Source organism: Juglans regia, chromosome 2 (genome assembly GCF_001411555.2).
Source record: "Juglans regia cultivar Chandler chromosome 2, Walnut 2.0, whole genome shotgun sequence".
In the NCBI taxonomy this organism is placed as follows: domain Eukaryota; kingdom Viridiplantae; phylum Streptophyta; class Magnoliopsida; order Fagales; family Juglandaceae; genus Juglans; species Juglans regia.
Genome location: NC_049902.1, coordinates 11,826,742 through 11,853,351, shown reverse-complemented (window position 1 = coordinate 11,853,351; position 26,610 = coordinate 11,826,742). Strand labels below are relative to the sequence as shown.

The window sequence follows — 26,610 nt, the reverse complement described above, 5'->3', positions numbered from 1 at the left end:
AATTAATTTTCTAACGTTCATATTATTCCAATGGTTATATTTCTTCAACGGATATATTTTTTTAACTTATATTTCTCCAACGGATATATTTCTCCAACGGTTATATTTCTTCAAAAGTTATATAATTTCACTATAAAACATAACATTTCCTCAATAATATTATTCACTTCAACTCAAGTGAATATTTTAGTCTAAAAAAATTATTTGGCTAGCTCCTTTGGCTCAACAAATTTGGCTAGTGATTTAACTTGAAGTTAAAATCACTGTTGATTTGTTGAGCCAATTGTAGAACATTATCTTACACTTTAGCTATTCTTTAGCTATAATTTAACTTTGTTAAGCCCATAACTGGTGCTCTGAACGAGAATCTGTTATGCTCAATTCAGAGGTTGAAGAGGGATGTCGTCTGTGGAGGAAGGAAGGAAGATGATCAAGGCTGCTAGTTAATTGTTAGTTGGTCATGTGTTAGTCACGTTTCTGTTTAAGGGTTCAATGTACTTTTCTGTCCTAATTTACTTATTGAGGATTACTATAATGCCCTTAGATGCAACGGTCATTAACAATTGTAATTCTCTATAAATACTGAAGTCTTTCCTTTGTATCAATTCATTGAAAAAGCTTACTAAGAAATTCTTGGAGGTTCCTGATCCCTCGAAGATCAGAGAATATTTTGTGTTGGTTCTCTTGTGTACTGTTACAATTGGCATTAGAGCAATTCGTAGTTCTGGGCAAAGTTTTTCCTTTTCGGAGATGGCAGAAGGCACACGGTTTAAAGAGTTGGAGAAGATGGTTCTTGGGTTGAAGCAACATCAAGAACTCCAAAAGAAGAGAGTTGCAGATCATCAAAGTGCCTTGGATGGTCTAAATTCAAAGATGGATCTTTTGTTGGAAGCTGTGAATGGGGGAACGAATGTTCGCAATGGGAGTGACAAGAATGGTGATGGGGCTCAGTTTGAGAACTCGAATGTGACTCTTGGAATGCAATTTCGAAGTATTAAGCTAGATTTTCTAAGATTTGATGGTGAAAACCAACTGGATGGCTCTATAAGGCAAATCGTTATTTTGCCTTACATCCTATGTCGGATGGACAAAAATATTGATGGGCTCATTCTATATGGATGTGAATGCATTAGTATGGTTTATGGTATGGAAACGAGTTCTTTCACTACTTGGAACTCTTTTGTTGAAGTTGTGCAATTAAGATTTGGGAGCTCTTCTTACGATGATCCTATGGAGGCACTTACAAGGTTGAGGCAGACTTCTACAGTTGGAGCATACAAGACTCAATTTGAAATCCTTTCAAATAGATTGAAAGGTTTGTCTGAAAATTATAAGCTTTCTTGTTTCTTGAGTGGCCTTAGAGACAAGATAAGATTGCTTGTGAGAATGCTGCACCCTCTAAATTTGAATACTGCCTTTGGATTAGCCAAGATCCAAGAGGTGTATATTACTAGTACTCGAGGAAACAACAGATTCCAGTCTTCTTTTGTTTTTGTTCCAGGGGAAGGCAACAATACAGTTCTTGGTAATTCTATCAGAAAATAGGGCTTCTCTGGACCAAGCAATAATGGCTTCAAACCCTCACTTCCATTTCAGAAATTGACACCAACAGAGATGAAAGCAATAAGAGACAGAGGGTTGTGTTATTTCTGTGAGGATAAATGGAATCTTGGTCATAAGTGCAATAAGGCCAAGCTGTTTGGAATGGTTGCAAGAAGTTGAGAAGGAAGGGGGTGATCAGGAAGATTCTCATGGAAATGATGAAACTGTAGTGGCAGAAAGTGAGATGCCTAAGATTTCACTGCATGCATGCAAGGTTAATGATTGTTCAGTGGTAGTTCTTGTTGACACTGGCAGTACAAATAACTTTCTTGACCGCATGATAGCAAGGGAAGTGGGAGTAGATGTCAAGAAAGGTGGAAAGATCGAAGATAGGGTTTCCAATGGTGAAAGGATTGCTGGTGAAGGACTGGTTCAGAATATATAGTTTCAAATGAAAGGCCACCATTTTGGCACTAATGTTTTCTTGCTACCTTTGGGAGGATGTGACGTGGTAGTTGGTATGCAATGGTTGAGAACTTTAGGTCCTATTTTGTGGGATTTTACTAATCTTACAATGACTTTTGAACATGCCAAGAGTTATGTGACCCTTAGAGGTTTGAGTTCTAGCAAGCTTGAAATTGTTGAAGATGTTCAGATTTGCCAATTGACTATTGTGGAGAGGAAACGAATGCTACTTCAGATTGTTGCAAAGGAGACAAACCAAGAGGTTGGCAAACATGCTGCTGATGTTGAGGCAGTGCTGACAAGATTTGACAGTGTCTTTGCTGAGCCAAAGGGCTTGCCTCCAAGAAGAGCTAAAGATCATCATATTACTCTTAAAGAAGGGACCATGCCAATATCTGTTAGACCTTATAGGTATCCTTTCTTCCAGAATCTGAAATAGAAAAAATAGTTAAGGAATTACTGAATGCAAAAGTGATAAGAAGTAGTCAATCCCCATTTTCTTCACCTGTTCTTTTGGTGAGAAAAGTTGATGGTTCATAGCGTATGTGTATAGATTATAGGGACTTAAATAGGGAAACAGTTAAACATAAATTCCCTATCCCTGTAATTGATGAACTCTTGGATGAATTACAAGGAGCCTCAATTTTTTCCATGTTAGACCTTAGATCTGGGTACCACCAGATCCTTGTGAGGGAGGGGGATATTGAAAAAATTGCATTCAGAACTCACCAAGGGCATTATGAATTTCTGATTATGCCTTTTGGCTTAACTAATGCCTCAGCCACTTTTCAGTCCTTGATGAATGAGGGTTGAGCATCTTTCTGTGGTGTTGGACACTTTAGCAAAGAATACTTTTTTTTGCCAAAAAGATTAAGTGTAGATTTGCTTGTGGGGAGATTAAATATTTGAGACATTTGATCTCTGCAAATGGTGTAAAAGCAGATTTATCAAAAATCAAGGCAATGATAGATTGGCCCTTACCAAAATCTCTTAAGTCACTAAGGGGATTCCTTGATTTAACGTGTTACTATAGAAAGTTTGTTAAAGGGTATGGCTTAATTGTTGCATCATTGACTAATCTGCTGAAGAAAGATGCATTTGTGTGGAGGGATGAAGCTACTAAAGCCTTTGAAGAACTGAAGAAGGCAGTGACAAACCCACCTATCCTGGCTTTGCCAAATTTTTCAAAGCCATTCTTGTTGTAATGTGATGCTTCTAGTAGAGGGATTTGTGCTGTCTTAAGTCAGGAAGGGAGGCCCTTGGCATTCTTGAGTCAAGCTTTGAAGGGAAAAGCATTGAACCTCTCTACATATAAAAAAGAGTTACTTGAAATTGTGTTGGCTATGAAGAAATGGAGGCCTTACCTGTTGGGGGTTGTGTTTGTAATAAAAATTGATCAACAAAGCTTGAAGTTTCTATTAGAACAGAAGATAAGAGCCCCATCTCAACATAAATGGATTACCAAGTTGCTTGGTTATGATTTATGATTGAATACAAGCATGGGAAAGACAATGTGGCAGTAGATAGCCTTTCTAGAAGAGAAGAAGTGGAGGAAGAAACTGTTGAGCTGTTGGCTATCACAGTTCTTGATCCACTATGGTTAGAGCAGCTGTGACAGTCTTATTTAAATCATGAAGAAATTTCAGGAATTTGTAAGAGTCTACAAGAGGGCAAGCTTTCTGATAAGAAGTTTGAGGTGAGAAATGTGTTGTTATTCAAAAAACGGAGGCTTTTTTTTACATCTTAATCACCTATGAAGGAGCAAGTGCTATAGTTTATACACAACAATGCCTTTAGAGGACATTCTGGTTATCAGAAATCATTGCATCGAGCAAGGGCAGATTTTGTATGGAGTGGCATTAGGAGAGACATTAAGAAGTTTATAAGGGAATGTCAGGTTTGTCAAAGATGCAAGACGGAAAACTTACAACCTGTTGGGTTATTACAGCCTTTGCTTATTCCTAGCAGATCCTGGAGTGATATCTCCATGGACTTTATTGATTCATTACCATGTTCAAAAGGGTTCTCTGTTACCCTAAACCCTAAAAGGGCTTCTATTATTATGGTGGTGGTACATAGACTTACCAAATATGCACATTTCTTACATTTATCTCATCCTTATACAACTGAATTCATAGCTGTTGTATTCATATCTCAGATATTCAAGTTATATGGTATGCCATCTACCATTGTAACTTATAGAGATGTAATTTTTACAAGTAATTTCTGGAAAGAGATGTTTAAATTGCAGGGAACTAGATTACATTTTACCTCTACCTATCATCCACAATCAAATGGGCAGGCTGAGGTGGTTAATAAATGTGTGCAACAATGCCTAAGATATTTTGTCAGTGAGAGACCAAAACAGTGGGTGCATTGGCTTCTTTGGGCTGAATGGTGGTACAGTACATCAGTTCACTAATCGACTAAAATGACTCCATTTGAGGCATTATATGGTGTCCCTCCTCCAACCTTAATTCAGTATGTTGATGGTACTACTCAGAATAAAGTTGTGGGAAGAGAATTAAAGTCAAGAGATGAGATACTAAGTTTGTTGAAAAGGAATTTGATGGCTACACATGTTGTTATGTGACTCACTCAAAAATGAGTAGTACAAAGGCTATCCCAAGTGCAGAAGGATGTCGTGTAATAATTAGGAATAAATTCATAGATCATCTTCTTAGGGAAAGTTACTTAAAATCAAACTCATTTAAAATGGTGAAAATATTCACAAAGAGAAAATAAAAATGATGGTATGTGCAATGGATGGAAGAGTGAAACAAGAATGAAAAGGGCACTAGTCATGGACTAGATTTATATTTTTGAATTTTTGAGTGTCGAAATGAAATGTAAAAGACTAACAAATTGAAATTAACAATCAAAGTATCAACTAAACTGAACAATCTTAATTAATCTGAAAATTAAATAATAAAACTAAAATTATTTAAGTCCTAATTAAACTTTAATCAATCTAATATGCAATGGATCTAAGAGATTAATAAAACTAAGCTAAGAATTAAACTAGATTAGAAAGAATTGACAAACTAAGAACTGAAAATTGAAAAGTCCCAAAATCAAGATTCTAGGGTTCATCCTTGTATTCAAGTCACAAATTCTCAAAATTAATCCATAGCAATTGTAATCACTGTTCAATGAAAGCTTAAAGAAGCGAGAAAAATAAATAACACGAAGTAAATAAACAGCAAATAAAGTGCCCAAAAGTCTAAGCCAAATATCTCAAAAATATTCTATAAACTTTAAACTGAAATTAAATAAAAAGTAGGAAAGGAAAAGAGCAAGCCAAATAAATGGAGATGGAGGTGGTAGGCAATGAAGGCAGCGGCTGGAGTGGCAATTGGACCCTGTAAGAGTTCTTCAAATGTGCAGCCATGCTCTGTAAAAAGTCTCCAATTTCGTGCTAATGATATGCTTAAATAGGGTAGGAAACAAACCCTAATGTTTTCATATTCCCGCACACAAAATCGATTAAATTTTAGGACTCAACTTGGCAGCCATGTACGCATTTCAGGAGTTTGAATTTGGAAATCCTTATTTAGATAACTTTGTAGCCCTTTAAGATAGTTTTTCAACGCATCAAGAATCGTATCAATCCGATATTTAAGCTGAAACTTATGATTAAAATACTAAAGTATGTCCATTCTGTCTCCTAACGCATTTTGGACTTTGATCCGAATTACTCTCAAACCCCATCATTATCCTTATTTGAAGAGTCCTACACTCGTTGAAAGTTCTTAAGTTGTTCCAACGTCTTGCCCACTTGAAAGTCCTTTGAATTTGAAATTAGAAATAAAATAAAATAAGAATAATAGAATATCAAAAATATGTTATGTATGTGAATGAACATTGTCCAATTAAATCACAAGTTATTAAATTAAGCATAAATCATGCTATTAACCAATTTAAATCACAACTCAGATTTATTAATCTTAACCATTTTTTTCATCTAAAACCAATAATAATGTAATGAAATAAATAAAATATATTGATTCTAAATATATAAAATATGCAATAATTCAGCTCAATCACACTCCCCAACTAGCTTTTTGCTAATTCTTGAGCAAAATAGTAAAAATTAATTGAGATGAATATTTCATAAAGATCGAAATCCAAACAGAAACAATCAAATATAATTTTGAATTCTCACAAAAGTGACACATTACTACTCAACCCCAAGGGCTATACCCACCAAGATTATCTCAACAATCTTTCACATTGAATTGAGGCAAATGTCTTACAATTTAAATGTGTGTGTGGAGCTAAACTGGCTGTTTGTTCCTCATTACTAGCCATGATTTGTCATAGGATTTTTCAATCTTAAGATTAATCATTGCTGATTCTAACTACCTCAAAGCCCAAGGGACTAGCAGTTTTCATACAATCTCTGTTTTTAAAGGTTGAACACTTAACCCCCAAAGTCTTGGGTAACTGTTTCTAGCCATTTACTTAGGAAATCTCCCTAAGTCGCCTTTATCCTTTTTTTTTTCTAATCTTTTCAAATCTCTTTCTTTCTTTTTTTCTTTCCTTTCCTTTTCCTTTTTTTTTTTTCTTTTTGAAGCATGGCTCGGTAGTCCTGCAGTTTACTTCTCCTATGTTAAATCAATAAATAGTAAATAAGAAACACTACAAGCATAAGCATGTGCAAAATATCATTCAAAATTTGCCCTTCATTCTACAAAAATCTTATCAGGTCTCATCTCATTAAGTATAGCATCCCGGTGTTTCCAGCTACACATCAACAAAATATGAAGCATAAAAAATCATGCTCTATGCTTAAGCTTGAAAATAAATATTCACAAAATGATTATGTTTAACTACTCCACCAAAATGCTCAAATTTCACAAAATATCATAAATGGAGTGTGTGTCAATCATATATGTATCAATGCACATCGTATATATATTTTTTTAAATATATATGCACACACGCTACCCTCCAACTAGTAAGAGACATGATCCTTAATGAATCGAACGAAAGAAACAAAGTGCACAGAAATAAGCAAGCAAAACAAAAAACAAATCAACATGAAATATAAAATCAAAGCAAAACAACAAATAAAATAAAATAAAATGCAAGTAAAGAAAGTTGTAAAGGGTGAAAAGATCAAAACACTTTCCTGAAATCTTGCACAAGCAAGATCTCTTCGTGTGGATCAAAGACCTTCAGAAACGGTTTTAGACATTGTCCATTGATAGTGAAGCTATTTTCATTCTTCGGATTGACAATGTCTATTGTCCCGTGAGGATGAACCTTCTTTACAATGTATGGCCCTTCTATCGAGATTTCGGCTTCCTGGGAAAAAAAATGCAGTCTTGAATTGTAGAGGAGCACTTTCTGATCAGGGACAAGATGTTTGTCATGGATCTTCTTGTCATGCAAGACCTTCATTCGCTCCTTTGCCAAGCGGGAATTATCGTAGGCCTCTCTCTTTATTTCTTTAAGCTCTGAAATCACTTCAACAGTATGCACCTCTGACTCATCGCAATCACCAGACATCTTGCAAGTATTGAACACATTCATTTCCAATGTCATATTCCTGAATGTGAGTTTCAGCATTCCGCTTCAACAATTTATCAGTGCATTGGAGGTAGCAAGGAATGGGGGCCCAAGGATGATAGGGGCCTGGTAAATAGTAGTGGGTGGCTGCTGCATATCAAGAACTACAAAATCCACTGGATAGTAAAATTTGTCCACCTGAACCAGCACATTCTCAACAATACCCCTCGGCTCCTTCACTGATCTGTCAGCCAACTGTAGCATGATGGAGGTCTTTCTCAGCTCACCCAATCCCAATTGCTCATACACTGAGAATGGTAGCAAGTTTATACTACTCTCCAAATCAAGTAAAGCTCTCTCAATGCGTGACTCACCGATCATAAGGGAAATGTTGGGAGAGCCGGGATCTCCGAACTTTTGAGGAGTCTCGCTCAATATCAATGCAATGACTTGCTCCATTAGGAAAGCTTTCTTCTTACATTCAACTTCCTCTTCACTATGCACAAGTCCTTCAAAAATTTTGCATATGAAGGCACTTATTGTATGGCATCCAAGAGTCGAATATTAATCTTTACTTGTTTGAAAATCTCCTGAATCTCAGTGTGGTATTTGTTTTTTTGGCTAGCTGCCAATCTTTGAGGATAGGGAACCACATGTTAGTACACCCTACTAGTTTCAACATCTGCACTCGCAGGCTTCTTCAGCTTTGGTCTCACTACCTCTGGTTCTTTTTCAGCTTCACTAGTCTCTGTGGCATCTTCAGGTGTAGGAGCAACTACCTTTTTTTTTTTTATAGAAGAGCCGAAGCCACCTGTCCATGAGTGACCCCGTCCCAAATTTTATTAATAACCCTCACTTGTGGCGGAGGAATACCGTGGTTACAGACCGACACCTAGTATTACAAACAATATTACCAGATGTCAAAATTACAAAACAAAATTACAAACCTACTAAAAACGGACAAACATTACACAAGAACAAGACACTAACGATAACGTAAAGAAGGCAAACCCAAATTATCCAAACGGATTAAACCACGAAGCACCCTAGGCACCTCCCTAACAAATCTCCACTCTGAATTAAGACCCAATGCACTACTCCGAGCCAACCAATCCGCAACTTTATTTCCCTCTCTATAAACATGACGAACAACGCACACCATAGAATCCATGAGGGACAACGTATCTTCCCAAAAATTTTCTAAATACCACACACCACACCTTCTCCTATGCCACCACGAAATCACCACTTGCGAATCTAATTCAATTTCCACAAAATTAATCCCCAACTCCTTACATGCTTTGAGCCCCTGAAGAACAGCTAACAACTCCGCTCTATTACTTGTACCGATCCCAATAGAAGAATTAAAAGCATAAACCATAAGACCACGATCATTCCTAATGATACCGCCCACCCCTGAACAACCAGGATTACCCATACTACTCCCATCTGTATTCAATTTAAACCACCCATGAGCTGGCTTTTGCCAAGCCACTGGTTGTACATGCTTTCTAATAGGAACCAAAACAAGAATATTCAATGACTGTAAAACCTGTAAATCATGTCTGGAACAATTACTAACCTTTTTTATATCTCGAACTACAACTCCCATCCATCTACTAATAGAAAGCCGAACCGAAAAAATAGACTGGAACCTTCCCTCCATACGTGCAGCACAACGTCTAGTCCAAAGGTGCCAAGTAATAATAGACGGTAAAATCCCCACTATTAATCCCAGTTGAGAATTAAAAGATGCCCTTCGAAACCAAATTTGAACCGTCTCCCTCCAAGTACGACCAATAGGAATACCAAAAATAGATCCATAGAAGTGCCATATAGCTGATGCAAATTCCCCTGTAAGTAACACATGATCTTGATCTTCATAATTACCTTCATCACAACAATCACAACGAGAAACAATCTGGATCCCAATGCGCCGAAGACAATCATCAACACTTAATGCCATGAACCACACCTTCCACATTAAAACCGAAACTTTAAGTGGAAGTAATTTATGCCATACCCAAGGATGCCACTCCATACTAGAACCTTGAACCCGAATATAATCCCAAGCGGATTTAGTCGAAAAATTCTCATTGTCATTCTTCATCCAGATCAATACATCAGATCCTCCCTTACACCCAGCCAAAGCCTCAATAATACTCTCCACCTTATCCTGACCAACTAACGTACTCAAAAACTCCACATCCCAACTATTGGACAACTTACACTCTTTAACTTGCAACATCGGATTACCCACTATCTGTAACTCATCAATTAGAGGACCCTCATCTCTCCATTTATCATACCAAAATAAAATATTATCATCTCGAACTCTCCATTTAGAATTATTAAAAACACTCGGAATACTTTTGACAATCATTTTCCAAAACCTCGTACCTTTTCTCATATCAATAAGACACCAACTCGAATTTCCCACATATTTTCCTTTAAAGAAACTAGCCCACAAAGATTCTCCTTTCAAAAGATTCCAAGCAAACCTCATATGCAACGCTCTTTGAATATCTCCCAAATTCTGCAAACCAAGACCACCCTCCTCTATTGGCTTACAAATATTCTCCCAAGCCACCCACTTTTTTTTTCCTTTACCATTAATCTCACCCCAAAAAAATGTGCTCAACAGTCGATTTAAAATTTTAATAATAGAATGAGGAACCTGTAAAACTGCAAAAATATGTAAAGCCATACTAGACAGCACATGACGAAGTAAAATTAAGCGCCCACCCGCAGATAATAATTTCATTTTCCAACCACTGATTTTATTCCAGACTTTGTTAATCATCTCCTCTAGATGCTCATGCTTAAGACGCCCTAAAACAATCGAAACCCCAAGGTATTTAAAAGGAAACAAACCTTCAGAGAACCCTGTCAGCCTTTTAAGATCTCTCTTTCTTGCTAACGAAATTTTAGGAGAATAAAATATAGCTGTCTTTTCTTTACTAATTTGCTGACCTGTCCATTTTTCATATTTTTCAAAAACCACCAAAAGTTCCTTAACCGATTTCTTACCCCCATTCAGAAAAATAACAATATCATCAGCATACATAAGATGAGAAATATGAGGAGTACCTCTAGCTTGGGAAAATTTTTCAATCTTGTTCCCATCAAAGCTTTGTTTCAAAAGTCTAGAAAGTACTTCTTGAAGAATAATAAAAAGGTAAGGCGAGAGAGGATCCCCTTGGCGCAAACCCCGCCTCCCTTGAAAGAAACCTTTCGTCGTACCATTAAGCATCACAGAATACCACACATTCGAAATACAAGCACTAATCAGAGCACAAAAGGAAGAAGGAAAGCCAAAACACCTCAAAACCTCAAGCAAAAATTGCCACTCCACCCGATCATATGCTTTAGCCATATCAACTTTAATCATAATATTACCACCATGTGACGTCCTCTTCAGAGAGTGAACCATTTCCTGGGTAAGACTGATATTCTCAAAAATACTTCGCCCAGGTATAAACGCACCTTGTTCAAGAGAAATCATTTTGGGAAGGAAACCTGTCATGCGATTCACAATAATTTTTGAACAAATTTTATAGAAAACTGAACAAAGGCTAATTGGCCTAAATTTATCAAACCCCGACGGCACATCTACCTTCGGGATAAGCACAATATAAGAAGCCGAATAAAATCTCGGAAGGCGTTTTGATAGAAAAAATTCTGAAATGGCTTCTAAAACATCCACTTTAACCACCTCCCAGCAACTCATAAAAAAACCCGCGCCAAAACCATCTGGACCCGGAGAACTATTAATAGGAATAGTTGATAGAGCCTCTTTCACTTCAACCAACGAAGGGATCCCACAAAGCCGGACACAATCCTCATCATTAATAACCGATGAAATTAAACTAGATAAATCAGGCACCTCCCTAACCGAATTAGATCTTTGAAGAAAATCAGAAAAATAATCAACAGCTCCAAGATGAATTGCTTCCGGAGAATTAAACTCCAACCCATTCGAGGTTCTTAACTGATGAATTTTCCTATGCTTTTTATTAGATAACCACACATGAAAAAAATTTGTATTCCTATCACCACCCATTCTCTACTTAATTTTAGCCATTTGTGCCAATCTAATATCCTCCCTAATCCTCCAAGAAGACAACTCATTAGAAGTCCTTACTAATTCCCTTTCAATATCATCATCCCAACCTCTCTGCAACAAATTTTCCAGATTCTCAATCTTATCTTCAAGAATAGCAATCTGAGTATTAGTTCTCCCAAATACACTCTTGTTCCATACACGCAACGCCACCTTAAGTTTTTTAAGTTTAGTGGCAAATTTAAACAGCCCCGAACCAATAACCGATTCATACCAAACCTTTTGAACAAGAGTCATAAAATCCGGATGCTCAACCCACATTTGCTGAAAACGAAATGGAGGTGGACCATAAGAGAAAGGATCACTTAAAAATTCTATAACCATAGGACAATGGTCCGATGTAGTCCTAGGAAGATACAAACAATGAGCAGTCGGAAAAAGAGAAAGAAAATTTGCATCAAGTAAAACTCTATCCAGCTTTGCCCAAGCTCTAGATAAACCTTGCTGACCATTACACCATGTAAACTTACCACCTTGTGAATTCATTTCCAACAACCCACCCTGATGAATCCATTTATTAAACTCATCAATTGCAACTCTATTCCTCGGACGCCCACCACACCTCTCAATATCCGACCGAATTACATTGAAATCCCCAGCAAAGAAACACGGCTCCCCACCCATTCTATCCGAATTCAACTCCTCCCAAAGCAGCTGTCGTTCAAGCCTATTACACTTTGCATAAATAAAATTACCCAAGAAATGATTACTTCCTTCGGTAATGCATAATGACACAAACTGCGAACTCATGCGAACCACCTGCACATCCAATTCATTTTTCCAAAACACCCAGATTTTACCACCATCAGTCTCATTTGATATCGCCTCATCAAATTTCAATAACCGCATGAAACTATGGATTTTAACCACACTCTGAAAAGGTTCCAGCAACACTATCAATTTTGGCTTATATTTAGACAGCATTTTTTGTAATCGTCTCTTAGAGGTACCTAAACCTCTTACATTCCAAACTAAAATTGATCCAATCATTGAGAAAACTTTTGTGTTCTAGTGATCACCCGCCTAGAACTACGGATCTTCTCAAACTGCCTCTTTTGATATTTACGCTTAACAACTTCATCTTCAGCAGCCGAGTGATATTCCTTCTCCTGCAAAAAAACTTCCGCACATTTCTCAGGCTCCGGATCAGACATCGAGCCATCTTCCAGACATACCTCTTCCGCAGGTCCATCATATACTTCTTTTTCTGCAGAACTAGGAATAACTTCTCCCTCCCTCATATCTGTTTCTAATTCTGTTTCCGTCAAACGGTTTGCACAAGCCAAATGTCCGTTCATAATTCTTGGAATCATCTCTTCCGCAATTTCCGGAATCTCAAGATTATCCTCTTGATCCTTTTCCGGTTCCAACTCCAAATGATCAAGATTATCCGTTTGAACAACTAACACCCGATCCTCCTCAGCTGGTTCTTTTGACTCAACCTCTGTATGTTCAAGAACTGGAATATTAGTAGTTTCAAGAACTGGAATATTATTCTTATCCGTCGGCTCCTCCACGATCGGATCTTTTTGCCGAACCCACACATTACTTCCTACATTTTTTTTCCCAGCACGGCAAGTCTTTAAATTATGTCCCTGTATATGGCATTTAGAACAGAACGCTGGCAACGTTTCATAAACAATTTCTTGCTTTCTGCTAGTTCCCAAACCAGGCATTCCAATCCAAAAAGAAAGTAACGGTGTCTTAGCAACATCCATTTCAACACAGATGCGAGCACCATCAGTCCGAGTAACACAACGAGTAGAGTTATCACTTCTAATAAATCTACCAATAGGTGTAGTAAGAATTTTAAGGAAAGATTCATGATAGTAATTTGGAGGCAAACCTGGAAGTACAATCCACACCGGAACAAGCGAAGGTTCTTCTTCTTCTTTAAATTCTGGAGTCCAGTGGAATGGACGGTAAGGAATTCCATCGATATCATTGACTTCACGAGACAGAGCCTTATTGCAATCCTCTTCTGAAATCATTCGAATAAAAACATTCTGAGGATGCCGCATGTTGAAAACGACTGGAACTCCATCAAGATTCCATCGCTTATGAATGAAGGCCCGAATGGCATCCAATGATGGTCTGTTTCTCAGAAACTTCAATACGATGGAATACCGAAAAGGTTCGGCAGAACGTTGGACTTCTTCCTTAGAGAACTGGAAAAAAATTTCTCCATCCTTAGACTTCGGCAGACGAAAAGCCACAGACATATCTGGAAGAGGTTGAGGAACCACTGATACTAGATCCACGAAGGGATGCCGACCTCCGTTGATAGCAGCAGCAGCCATTACGTGCGTCAAACGAAGCAAGAAAAAACTTTCAAGGAGAAAGCCATTCTTGGAGCGTTCTTGGAGCCATTCTTGGAGTCAAAAGTTATTCTTGGAGCTTTTCTAGGAGCAACTACCTGTGTGTCCATAGTTATCTTTGGTTGGGGAACTTCTTTTCCACTTCTCAAAGTAAGAACGGCCTTCGCTGTCTCAAAAACCTCCCTTGAGACATTATGCACTTGCTGTTATTGTTGCCGATATACTTGAGGATTAGGCTGAGATTGTGCTAGCAATTTCTCTTTCTCTAGAGTGTTCAATGTTGTGCTCATCTTATTGATGGTGCCCCGCAAGTCATTTATGGCCTGAGTGTTCTGATTATTTGTAGTAGCCTGAATCTGCATGAATTGCTGAAGTGTATTGGCCATCTGTGTCACACTGTCATCTAGAGACTTCTTCGCAAATGATTGAGGCTAAAAATTCTGTGCAGCTACATGAAGCTGAAATCCTGGAGGTGCTACAAAATGATAGCTCTGAGAACTCTGATATGGCTGATACTGGTGCTAAGGAGTAGCCTGATGAAATGGCAGCTGAGGAGGTGGCGGAGACCAGCCAGGCTGATCATTCTTCCAAGAGAAATTTGGGTGATTTCTCCACCCTGGATTATATGTATTGGAGAAAGGTTAATTTTGTGCTCTATTAACCCAGTTTGCTGATTGTATCTGTTCAAAGCCACTCTCTTGAAATACTGGCATGATTGGGCAATCTTGGGTCTTGTGGTTTGAATCAGCACATAAAAAACATACCTCTATTGTTTTCACAGCCTTCACTTTTTCCATCTCCATGACCTCTAATCTTCTAGTCAATGCAGCTATTTGGGCTTGAATATCAATGTCCTCCTTAAGCTCATATCTGCCCCCACTAGCAATAGCCCTCAGTGGCTGTGCTGTCAATGAAACTCGATCAGTGCGAGTGTTCCATTGTTGTGCACTCTCAGCAAGATAGTCAAAAAATGGCAATGCTTAATCAGGTTCCTTGCTAAAGAATTCTCCATTGCACATAGTCTAAACAAACTGCTTGTATTGTGGAGTGAGACCAATGTAAAAATAATTCACCAACCTTCAGGATTCAAAACCGTGATATGGACAGATGTTCACCAAATCCTTAAACCTTTCCCAGCTGGTCAGATTTCTGATTGAACTGACCGATCTGCTCTTATAAATACTGAATTCTCTGAAAAGGAAATTTTTTTTGTAAGAACTCACGCTGCATATCAGACCAACTAGAGATAGAATTAGGCCTCAAAGAATTAAACCAAATATTTGCTTTATCCTTTAAAGAGAAAGGAAATAAACGAAATCTAATAAATTCATCAGTAGTGGCTCTATTGATAAAAGTAGTACAGGCCAACTCAAAATCTGTCAAGTGCTGATAAGGACTCTCAGAATCCATCCCGTGGAACTGAGGTATCACTGACATCATGTCATGCTTAATAGAAAAATTAGGTGCATCATCAGGTAAAATAATGCATGATAGTGTAGTGGTACAAGTGGGCTGCAAATAATCCCTAAGAGTGCGTGGTGCAGGTGTAGTCGTCATGGTTTGTTCAATTTCAATGTTCTCGTCTGTAGAAAAAATAGAAGAACTATCTATCTCTGGACTGTGTATATTACTCTCAGTGCTTGATGTAACTCTAACCAACCTATTTGAATTGTCCATCATCCATAACATGAAACATCAGTCAAAATAGCATAAGTAAAATTCAAGTGACTGAGTAGTAGGTGACAAGTGAAACGTGTAATCAGAGATAAGATAGTGACAAAAACAATTGAGATAAATAAATAAAAAATAACGAGTCTAAATTTGCATCAAGCAACTATTCCCCGGCAACGGCGCCAAAAACTTGACTCATTCAAAAATGAGTAGCACAAAGGCTATCCCAAGTGTAGGAGGATGTCGAGTAATAATTAGGAATAAATTCCTAGATCATCTCCTCATGGAAAGTTACTTAAAATCAAACTTGTTTAAAATGGTGAAAATATTCACAAAGAGAAAATAAAAATGATGGTATGTGCAATGGATGGAAGAGTGCAACAATAATGAAAAGGGCACTAGTCAAGGACTAGATTCATATTTTTGGATTTTTGAGTGTCGAAATGAAATGTAAAAGACTAACAAATTGAAATTAACAATCAAAGTATCAACTAAACTGAACAATCTTAATTAATATGAAAATTAAACAATAAAACTGAAATTATTTAAGTCCTAATTAAACTTTAATCAATCTAATATGCAATGGAACTAAGAGATAATAAAACTAAGCTAAGAATTAAACTAGATTAGAAACTAATTGACAAAATACGAACTGAAAATTGAAAAACTCCAAAATCAAGATTCTAGGGTTCATCCTTGTATTCAAATCACAAATTCTCAAAATTAATCCATAGCAATTGTAATCACTATTCAATGAAAGCTTAAAGAAGCGAGAAAAATAAATAACATGAAGTAAATAAACAGCAAATAAAGTGCTCAAAAGTCTAAGTCAAATATCTCAAAAATATTCCATAAACTTTAAACTGAAATTAAATAAAAAGTAAGGAATGAAAAGAGCAAGCCAAATAAACGGAGATGGAGGTGGTAGGCAATGAAGGCAGCGCCTGGAGTGGCAATTGGACCCTGTAAGAGTTCTTCATTATCCTTATTTGAAGAGTCCTACACTCGTTGAAAATTCTTAGATTGTTCCAACGTCTTGCCCACTTGAAAGTCCTATGAATTTGAAATTAGAAATAAAATAGTAAAAATTAGAAATAAAATAAAATAAAAATAATAGAATATCAAAAATATGTTGTGCATGTAAATGAACATTGTCCAATTAAATCACAAGTTATAAAATTAAGCATAAATAATGCTATTAGCCAATTTAAATCACAACTCAGATTTATTAATCTTAATTATTTTTTTCATCTAAAACCAATAATAATGTAATGAAATAAATAAAATATATTGGTTCTAAATGTATAAAATATGCAATAATTCAGTTCAATCACTATGAAACAACAATATGATAAGCATCACACTCAAATGAAGTTTTAGATGGGAGATTTAGTTTATTTGAAGATGCATATGTATGAGTAACAGACCGTTAGCTAAGCCAGTAGATCCAAGCTAGCTACCAGTTACTGTGGTCCATTCAAGGTTTTGGAATGCATTGGGGAGGTAGCTTACAGACTTGAGTTGCCACTAAGTTCATTAGTTCATCCGGTATTTCATGTCTCGAGGTTGAAGAAATATATTGGCCCTAATTCTCAGATCTCTCCTGTGTTGTCATTGGTTCATTCTCATGGAAATTTCAAGGTGGAACCAGAAATTAAACTTGACAGAAGAATGACTATTGTGGATAACAGGCCTTTTATCGAGTTGTTGGTGAAATGGCATGGGGTAGCTGAGGAAAACTCAACTTGGGAACCTGTAGAACAGTTGATGGCTCATTATCCTAACCTTGTGGGTAAGGTCTTTTGAAGAGGGGGCAGTTATTATGCTCAGTTTAGAGGCTGAATAGGGATGTTGTCTATGGAGGATGGAAGGATGATGATCAAGGTTGTTAGTTAATTGTTGGTCATGTGTTAGTCACATCTCCGTTTAAGGGTTCAATGTACTTTTCTTTCCTCATTTACTTATTGAGGATTACTATAATGACCTTACATGCAACGATCATTAACAGTCGTAATTCTCTATAAATACTGAAGTCTTTCCTTTGTATCAATTCATTGAAAAAGCTTAATAAGAAATTCTTGGAGGTTCCTAATCCCTCGAAGATCAAAGAGTTTATTTACAATATTCTGTGTTGGTTTTCTTGTGTACTGTTACAGAATCCAAGATAATACATAGAGAGTCCAAACGAAAGGGTTTAAAGAATACAAAAAAAAAAAAAAATTGAAATTCAGTTTGACTCCACACCCTAATTGAACAATCTTAACTTTTAAAAAGCAGAAAATTTTGAAAAATGTATGGAGGCTAAGATCAAATTATACCCCACCTTTTTTTGTTTTTCTTTCCCAACAAAATATCTAAAAGAAAGATGCCCACTATTCTTAAAATCAAAAGCACACCAACTTTTGTTAGTTTGTACGTCTCCAAATTAAGAGCCAAAAAGCCAACCTCTAGAAATAAGGTGTTATAGGAGACAAAAAGGTCGTGTCTAGAGGGAGAACGATATGCCAATGGCTAAAGAAGTCATGGGTGCTTCTTTGATTCAGGTTTGTTTCTTCATCAAAAGTATTTATGAATCATAGTTTTCAGAAGAAGCAGAACCAGTTCTTGGTTAATCACAAGCATATATTTAATAAAAATCTTGACTTTTAATCACAAGTAGATATTTGTCGGATTTTTTTATACCCAAAAGGATATCTATCATGAAATGCAAACAAAATAAAGTATAAGCCATCTGTTTTTTTTAGAAGGATGGAAGGCAAAACATTAATATCCACAACCAAAGAAAAAAGTAGGACCCAGTAAATCAAAACACATCCAACACCACAATGACAGACAACACAAACCAAACCAAGAAATCAGATCGATTAATGCAACAAAATGAGAAAAATTAGATAAATACAAACCTAAAAGCAACATAAATTTCAAACCAAACCCTAGAAATTCGCTGCATAAAACAAACTAACAAATCAGATGCACAAAATACAAATTGGACCAATTAATGGCAAAAAAGTAAGAAGATAAGATAATTACAAATATCAGAGGGCTAGAAAGTTAGAAACCAAATCGTAGAAACTCGTTGAGGAAATCAAATAGAGACACTTACCTGTGACTGTAAAGAAGACGATTTACAATCTCGATGACAGAAAAGAAACAATCTCCAGATAAACGCAAACACGAACAAAGAGTTTCAAAAGGAGAGAAAAAGCTTGATCTCGAAGAGAGAGAGAGAGAGAGAGAAGCTTCGGTGAGAGAATGAAAAATACCACAACCCAACACTTTATCATCCACCCTCACATCAACCAAGAAAAAAATCCCCTCACCCTAACAACATCCCATCACGAGACTGTAGAACGAACTAACAAAAAGAAGAACCAAATCCAGTTCTCCAAGAACCAATTATACAACCTAGACGAACAAGAAACGCAAAAAACAAAGCCCATACTCGGTCACCCATGAATTATATCACACTATATGCACCAACCAATTAATAAAATAGATGATCATAACTGTAATTACACACAAAAAACAAAACATTAAAAGACTCAGCCAAACATACTGATAGAACTAGAAGAAAAAGCAGAAGAGATAAAATTCAGGGTCACAACCATAATTAAACACAAAAAAGAAAACATTAAAAGACTCGGTCAGACAGACTGACAGAAACAATACCCCTCCCATCAACTCCCAAAACATCCCTTAAGCAACAAAACTCAGCTGGTTGAATGTAAATAAGTTAAAATATATGTTTAAATGTATGAAATAAGTTAAGATGAGTTTAAATTTTTTTTTGGAAAGTTGAAAAAGTAGTGGATCCCATTAAATATTGGATTGAGATGAGTCCAACAACCAATTAAACACAGCCTAAAAACTTTCAGATGTAGGAGGATACTTCCAATTGAAATGGGCAACTTGGATTTGATTGAACCTTTCAAATAAAACATATAAGCTTAGATCCACAAACTTGTGTTAAAGAAAAATCTTGGGATCTAGGTCCTAGCTGGTTGCCTTGTGGCTGACAATAATAATGCTTATTGAAAAGGAAAAATAACACCAGATAAAATAAAAATTAAAAAAAAAACATAAAAAGATTGAATACTACTTTCTGCCATATAATTAACCTTATTGATCTGCTTTTATTAAATGATTTCATCACTTAATTTGTTCTTTTTCTCAGTTTTTCTTGGCTTTTTTGAATAATGTCATAAGAGTCGGTCCATATTAAATCTACAGCCATATATATATATAATAGTACAAATGAGTTGTATTCAGAGTTGTACCCATCATAGAAATAAGTACTACTACATAAATGAGATAGATTGTGAAAGCTAATTATGGAATTAAGCTCTAATTCACAAACTCGTGTTAAACAAAAATCATGGGATCTGACTCCCGGCTGCTCGCCTTGTGGCTCACAATAATAATGTTTATTGAAAAGGCCAAATAAGTGAATAACACCAGATAAAATAAATTTTTTAAAATATATATATAAACTGAATACTACTTTATGCCATATAATAATTAACCTTACTGGTCATATGATGTATATCATTATATTTTTTTTTTTTGAATCATCAAAACAAGGGGTGCAACACGAGGACTTTCCAGGAGGTCACCCATCCTAGTACTACTCTCGCCCAAGCACGCCTTAACTGCGGAGTTCTGATGGGATCCAGTGCATTAGTGCTGGTATGATCGCACCCTATATCATTATATTTTGATTCATCACGTAAAGTCGCACAATTTTATGAAAAAACTTTTATTTTCGGCTTGTACTATTTACATTTACCCTTTGTTGTTCCAATATAATGCTTACTACTGAGTCAAAATAGCATAAATCGATTTAGTCATATTTGGTTAAGTCCAATTTTTAAGATTTTTTTAAATGATTTTCACCTTCAAACCAAACATAATTTTTTTCTTAAAAAAATTTACTGTTTTTTTTATTTTTTATTTTAACGGAACCTCCCTACTTTATTGAAATGAACCTCGACTTACAACGAAGGAAAACCAAAACACCAACCATACAACCACAAACTAAAAACTTACAATGAAACTAGACAAACCCAACAAAACCCAAAGTCAAACATTATTCCCTAAAACTAGGCAAATCAAGATAATCCAATCTCAGCAAACCTCTCACCTAGTAGGGTAAATCATCGGTACCCAAGTATGTAAAATTTCTTCCTCCTTCCCCCAGTCTTGCCAGAAAATCCGTCACTTTATTCTTTTTCCTAAACTGATGAGCAATCGTGTAATCAAACATATAATAATAAAGTAATTTCTACAAAACCAAAACAAAAGTATTACAAAACATATATATTTAAACAAATTTTCAATTGTTCTTATCAACTTTAACAAATCCTAATAAAATATATCTTAGAAGAATTTTATTTAAATTTTCTTAACTATCTTACAAAATCCAATAAAACACATTATATAGAGATTTTTCAGAATTTTTCCAGAAATTCTTAGATCTTCACTAATTAAAATGGCTGTGATTTTCAATGACACATGTTATAATGTAATATTACTCATCAATTAGTAGAATATTTTTTATTTTTGAAATAATAAATTCAATAGTTAAAAAATAGAAAAGAAAAATAGTAGTGGATGCAGCTCATTGTTGACTGTTTTTCGAAGGGAAATGCTTGAGGTGTCAATTTTGGCAAAGATCAAAATGCTAGATGTGATAGTTTTTATCAATTTAATATTCTCACTCCATATGTGCTTGCACTCTCTCTTTCTGACTAAAAATTTTTTCCCCCATCTCTCTCTCTCTCCACTGAGAGAGAATCCAAGATAATACATAAAGTCCAAACGAAAGGGTTTAAAGAATATTAAAAAAAAAAAATCAAAATTCGTTTTAACTCCACACCCTAATTGAATGATCTTAACTTTTCACAAGCAAAAAAATTTGAAAAACGTAAGGAGGCTGAGATCAAATTATACCCCACCCTTTTATGTTTTTCATTCCGAACAAAATATATGAAAGAAAAGAAATGATAGTTACAGTCATGAGTGTGTAAGCACCACGCAATTATTTTGAAAAAAGTGAATAAATACGAGACCCACATGAAAAGAAAATTAATTTTTTAATAGTAGACCTCACTCTTTTTCAAAGAGACTGCAAGACATTTGAGCACTCCACGACTATATGTAGCATTACTCGTAAAAGAAAGATACCCACTGTTCTTAAAATAAAAAAACACACCAAATTCTGTTAGGTACATCTCTAACTTAAGAGCCAAAAAGCCAACCTCTAGAAACAAAAAGTGTTCTGAGAGACAGAAAGGTTGTGTCTAGAGGGAGAACGATATGCCAATGGCTCAAGAAGTCATGGGTGTTCTTTGATTCAGAGGACTTCGTTTGTTTCTTCATCAAAAGTATTTATGAATCCTAGTTTTCAGAAGAAGAATTAGAACCGGTTCTTGGTTAATCACAAGCATATATTTAATAAAAACCCTGATTTTTAATCACAAGTAGATATTTGTTGTTTTTTTTATACCCAAAAGGATATCTATCACGAAATATAAACAAAATAAAGTAGAAGCCATCTATATTTTTATAAGGCTAGAGGCCAATACATTGATATCACAAAAAAAAAAAAAAAGAGTAGGACCCAGTAAATCAAAACACATCCAACACCACAACGGTAGTGAACACAAACCATACTAAGAAATCAGATCGATTAAAGCAACAAAATGAAAAAATTAGATAAATACAAACCTCAAAGCAGCATAAATTTCAAACCAAACCCTAGAAATTCATTGCACAAAACAAACCAACAAATCAGATGCACAAAGTAAACCAACAAATCAGATCAATTAATGGAAAAAGGAAGAAGATCAGATAAATACAAACATCAGAGGACCAGAGATTTAGAAACCAAACCATAGAAACTCGCTGAGGAAATCGAAGAGAGACACACAGGCACTTACCTATGACAGTAAAGAAGAAGATTTACAGTCTTGACTAGAGAAAAGAAACAATCTCCAGATAAAAACAAACACGAAAAAAGGGTTTTAGAAGGAGAGAGAAAAAGCTTGATTTGAGAGAGAGAGATTTGGTGAGAGAATAAAAAATACCACAACCCAACACTCTGCCTCCACCCTCACATCAACCAGGAAAAAAATCCCCCCACCCTGACAACTTCCCATCACGAGGCTGTAGAACCAACCAACAAAAATGAAGAACCAAATCCAATTCTCCAAAAACCAATTATACAAATCAGACAAACGGGAAACGCAAACAACAAAGCCCATACTCAGTCACCCACGAATTGTATCACACTGTGTGCACCAACCAATTAATAATAGAGGGTCATAACTGTAATTACACACAAAAACAAAACTTTAAAAGAGTCAGCTAGATAGACTGACAAAAATAGAAGAGAAAAAAAGAAGAAAATATGGAACATTAAAAGACTTGGTTAGACAAACTGAAAGAAACAGAAAGGAAAAAAAACAAAAGAGATAAAGTACATGTCACAACCGTAATTAAACACAAAAAGAAAACATTAAAAGACTCCATCAGACTGATTGACAGAAACAGTACCCCTCCCATCAGTCGCCCAAAACATCCCCACATCTTGACGAGCAACAAAACTCAGCCACGAACTCACTCTGAAAGAACTAGAAAGGAACAAAATACACACTCACACAGCGACAAGATGACATTGTATGGACTAAACAAAGAATAGAAAACTCTGACTACAAAGAACGCCAATGTAATAAAACAAAAAATTGGAAGAACAAGCATTTGACACATGGACGTAAACATGATAAAGGAAAAAATAGATGAATAAATCTATTGTTCACAGATTGATAGGTGTTTTTATAATAGAATAGATATAATTTATATTGTGAAGACTGGTTTAGGTCTAACTCTAGATCATTTATGCATCACTTGTGGTTTGATGATTATCATGTGTATGTGTAAAGCCATTAGGGGTGTAAAACAAAAACCAAAAAACCAGTTGAACCGGTTTAGTGTAACACTCCATTTCCGTAAGTTAGGAGTGTCACGTATTTTTCATAAAAATAAACCCGGCAAGAGATCTCATATTTCATAAATGAAATTAGAAATTTATTTTGTAGAAAAATGTCTAATAAAATGTCTTCCAAAAATATTAAATGAATAAACTGAATAAATTCATGTCATAAAAGCAAGTTTTATTTTAGAAAGTCTGAAACTAAAATTAACTGATCCTTCTATTCCTGGCCTGTCTGCTCGTATTCATCATTCTCACATGGGTGATTAAAAACATGAAAACAAACTAAAATGAGTCGAAAACTCAGCAAGAAATTTATCACAACGTAGACATAATAAATATAAGGTTTTTATAAAAATTTTCATGCTGAGAGTTTAAAATTCATAATTGTTCATACTGATGCTTATGCTATGTATGACTGATTTAACTGAATTAACTGACTAATCTGACTGATTTATCTTATTTAACTAATTTATCTGACTGGCCAACACACTTAATCCTGTGTGTGAGGTTGTGCACCGACCCCACGTCCCGCGGCCGAAGGGGAGCCACTGATGGTATTCTGGCATACTATAGTGGACCACGCTTGAGCCCGTGGCTTTCACATCCACCCTGAAACTGAACTGCATTGGTACCATGCATCCGAATGACCATCTGATTAACTGATCTTATCTTATCTTACACTTGAATTTAAGATAGATTACGTGTCTTATACACATGAGATGCATTACATAATACATACATAATTATAATTTCTGAATTTGAACATGATGTGAAATGACATGATCGTATGCTATGCAAGATGACATGTTTGCATATGACATGAGTGGTGCATAAATAATGGATGTCAATGAACTGACTTGAATAATACTTATATATAAACTGAACTGTGATGATCCTAATTTATGATCAAATTACTTACCTCGTTGCCTTTTTTCTTGAATAACACTTCGTAACTCGACACCTATATGCAATAATAACTATCACTAAATTTGTTTGGAAACAATATTTACTAATATCCTACTAAATTAAATTCACATTCTAAAAGATAGCCAAATAAATAAAATTACTCTTGAAGGTTGCACTGATGAAAGGGATAATGCGTTTTGGTAAAAAGGGAAAGCTAAGCCCGAGGTACATAGGCCCTTTTGAGATCTTAGAAAGAATAGGTGCTGCAACCTATAGACTAGCACTTCCACCTCACTTGTCGGCAGTGCACAACGTGTTTCATGTCTCTATGTTGCGAAATTATGCCCCGGATCCCACACATGTTTTGGAGTATGAGCCTCTTCAGATTTGAGATGATCTCAGCTATGAAGAAATTCCAGTGAGAATATTAGCACAGAAGGCCCAAGTGCTACATCACATAACTATTCAAATAGTCAAAGTACTTTGGAATCACCAAAGTGAGAGAGAAGCCACTTGGGAACACGAGGAAGACATAAAGCGGTCCAGTGCGGTACCGGTTGTTAAGAACTAAAACCAGTCCTAAACCGTTGTGGTACTGATTTTCATATTTTGAAAATCGGTTTAAAGCGAATTGGACAAGTGTATATATATTTATAATTTTTTATATTACATATAATTTTTTAATATTATATTATATATTATATACTAAATTGTTAATTAATATAATATGAAATTCGAATCTTATTATTCAAAACTATTAATCTTATAACATAAAATTAATTTAACATGTGATATAACATAAAAGTTTAATCTTAAACATAAACATTAACATTAAGTATTAATATAAACTTACTTTTAATATATATATATTAAGGATAAATACATTTTTGGCATAATAAATTATAATATATATTCGTTTTGTAAATACATTTTTACATCATATATACCCATATAAAAGTCTAGAACTTATAAAGACTATAGTTGAATTTAATATTATAATAGTATATATTAATTATTATAAAATAATGTACTTATACTATAATATAAATAAACTAATAATTTAGTATATATAAACATTATATTATTACTAACATAAATAATCAGTAAAATCAAAAAAATCGGGTCGAACCGAAATCAGAAAAATCAAAAGTTCTAATTTTGGTAGTGAATCGGTCCAATATCTGTTCTTAAATTTTTAAAATTGATATATACCGATTCGGTTATAAAAAAAATTTATAAAATTAGACTAAATCAGACCTATTACGCCCTGAATACCTATGCATTTGACTAGCCAGGTGTAGTAGAATTGAAACATATTTAAGTAATTAGAAAGTAATAAATGCCTATGGTTGAAGCAACAACTATGTTAAGAGGTTTACAGTTGTGTACTCAATGGGGGGTGCCGAATTTGATACTTGAAACTGATTGTTTGGTTCTAGTCAATGCATTACAGGATGACTCTACTTTTTTTAACACATTTTGATTATTTACTCAAATATATAAGAAGGTTAATGTGTGGATTCAGATATATTCAGATTTCTTATGTCAATAGATTGGAAAACTTAGCTATGCATCTCTTAGCAAGACATGCCTGGGATAGATGATATTAAAATATGGTGGGAGGGGTGTCCTTCTTTTGTATCACAAATTATTTGGCTTGATAGAAGCAATATTGTGCAAGGACAATTATTTTGTTTGATTCAATGAAATATTTGATTATAAAATTAAAAAAAAAATGTCTATGACCCTCTATTGAGTAGCACAGCCACAAACACATGCATCCTCAAAATAGCAATTGCTTTGCAAAGACACATACATAATGACTAAATTCATCAAAGCAGCTAAGCCTAGCTGTGTAAGAATCTCTACCTAAATCCCTACTGTTTTCTCTGAAACTCAAAGGAAAATACATTTTCCACCATCCAACTAAGCATTGACATTGGATTACTCAAATATCTTTTAACCTTTAAATTTAATTAATATCATCCACATTTGACCCACATTGAATTAATCAAATTAATTTCATCTAAAATATGAGTTACAATAATTCTATTATTTTTTTCATATTTGAAAAGTAC

The 26,610-nt window shown here is 35.2% G+C and overlaps 1 protein-coding gene and 1 non-coding gene across 2 annotated transcripts in view; one reads left to right on the top strand and one right to left on the bottom strand.

Moving 5' to 3' along the window:
* Positions 1–26,610, top strand: part of LOC108984133 — a 134,644-nt gene that overhangs the window by 13,047 nt on the left and 94,987 nt on the right. The window lies entirely within an intron of this gene.
* On the bottom strand, positions 20,214–20,333 carry LOC118347860. The gene has a single exon (XR_004801004.1). It is a non-coding gene; the product is annotated as a 5S ribosomal RNA (ribosomal RNA).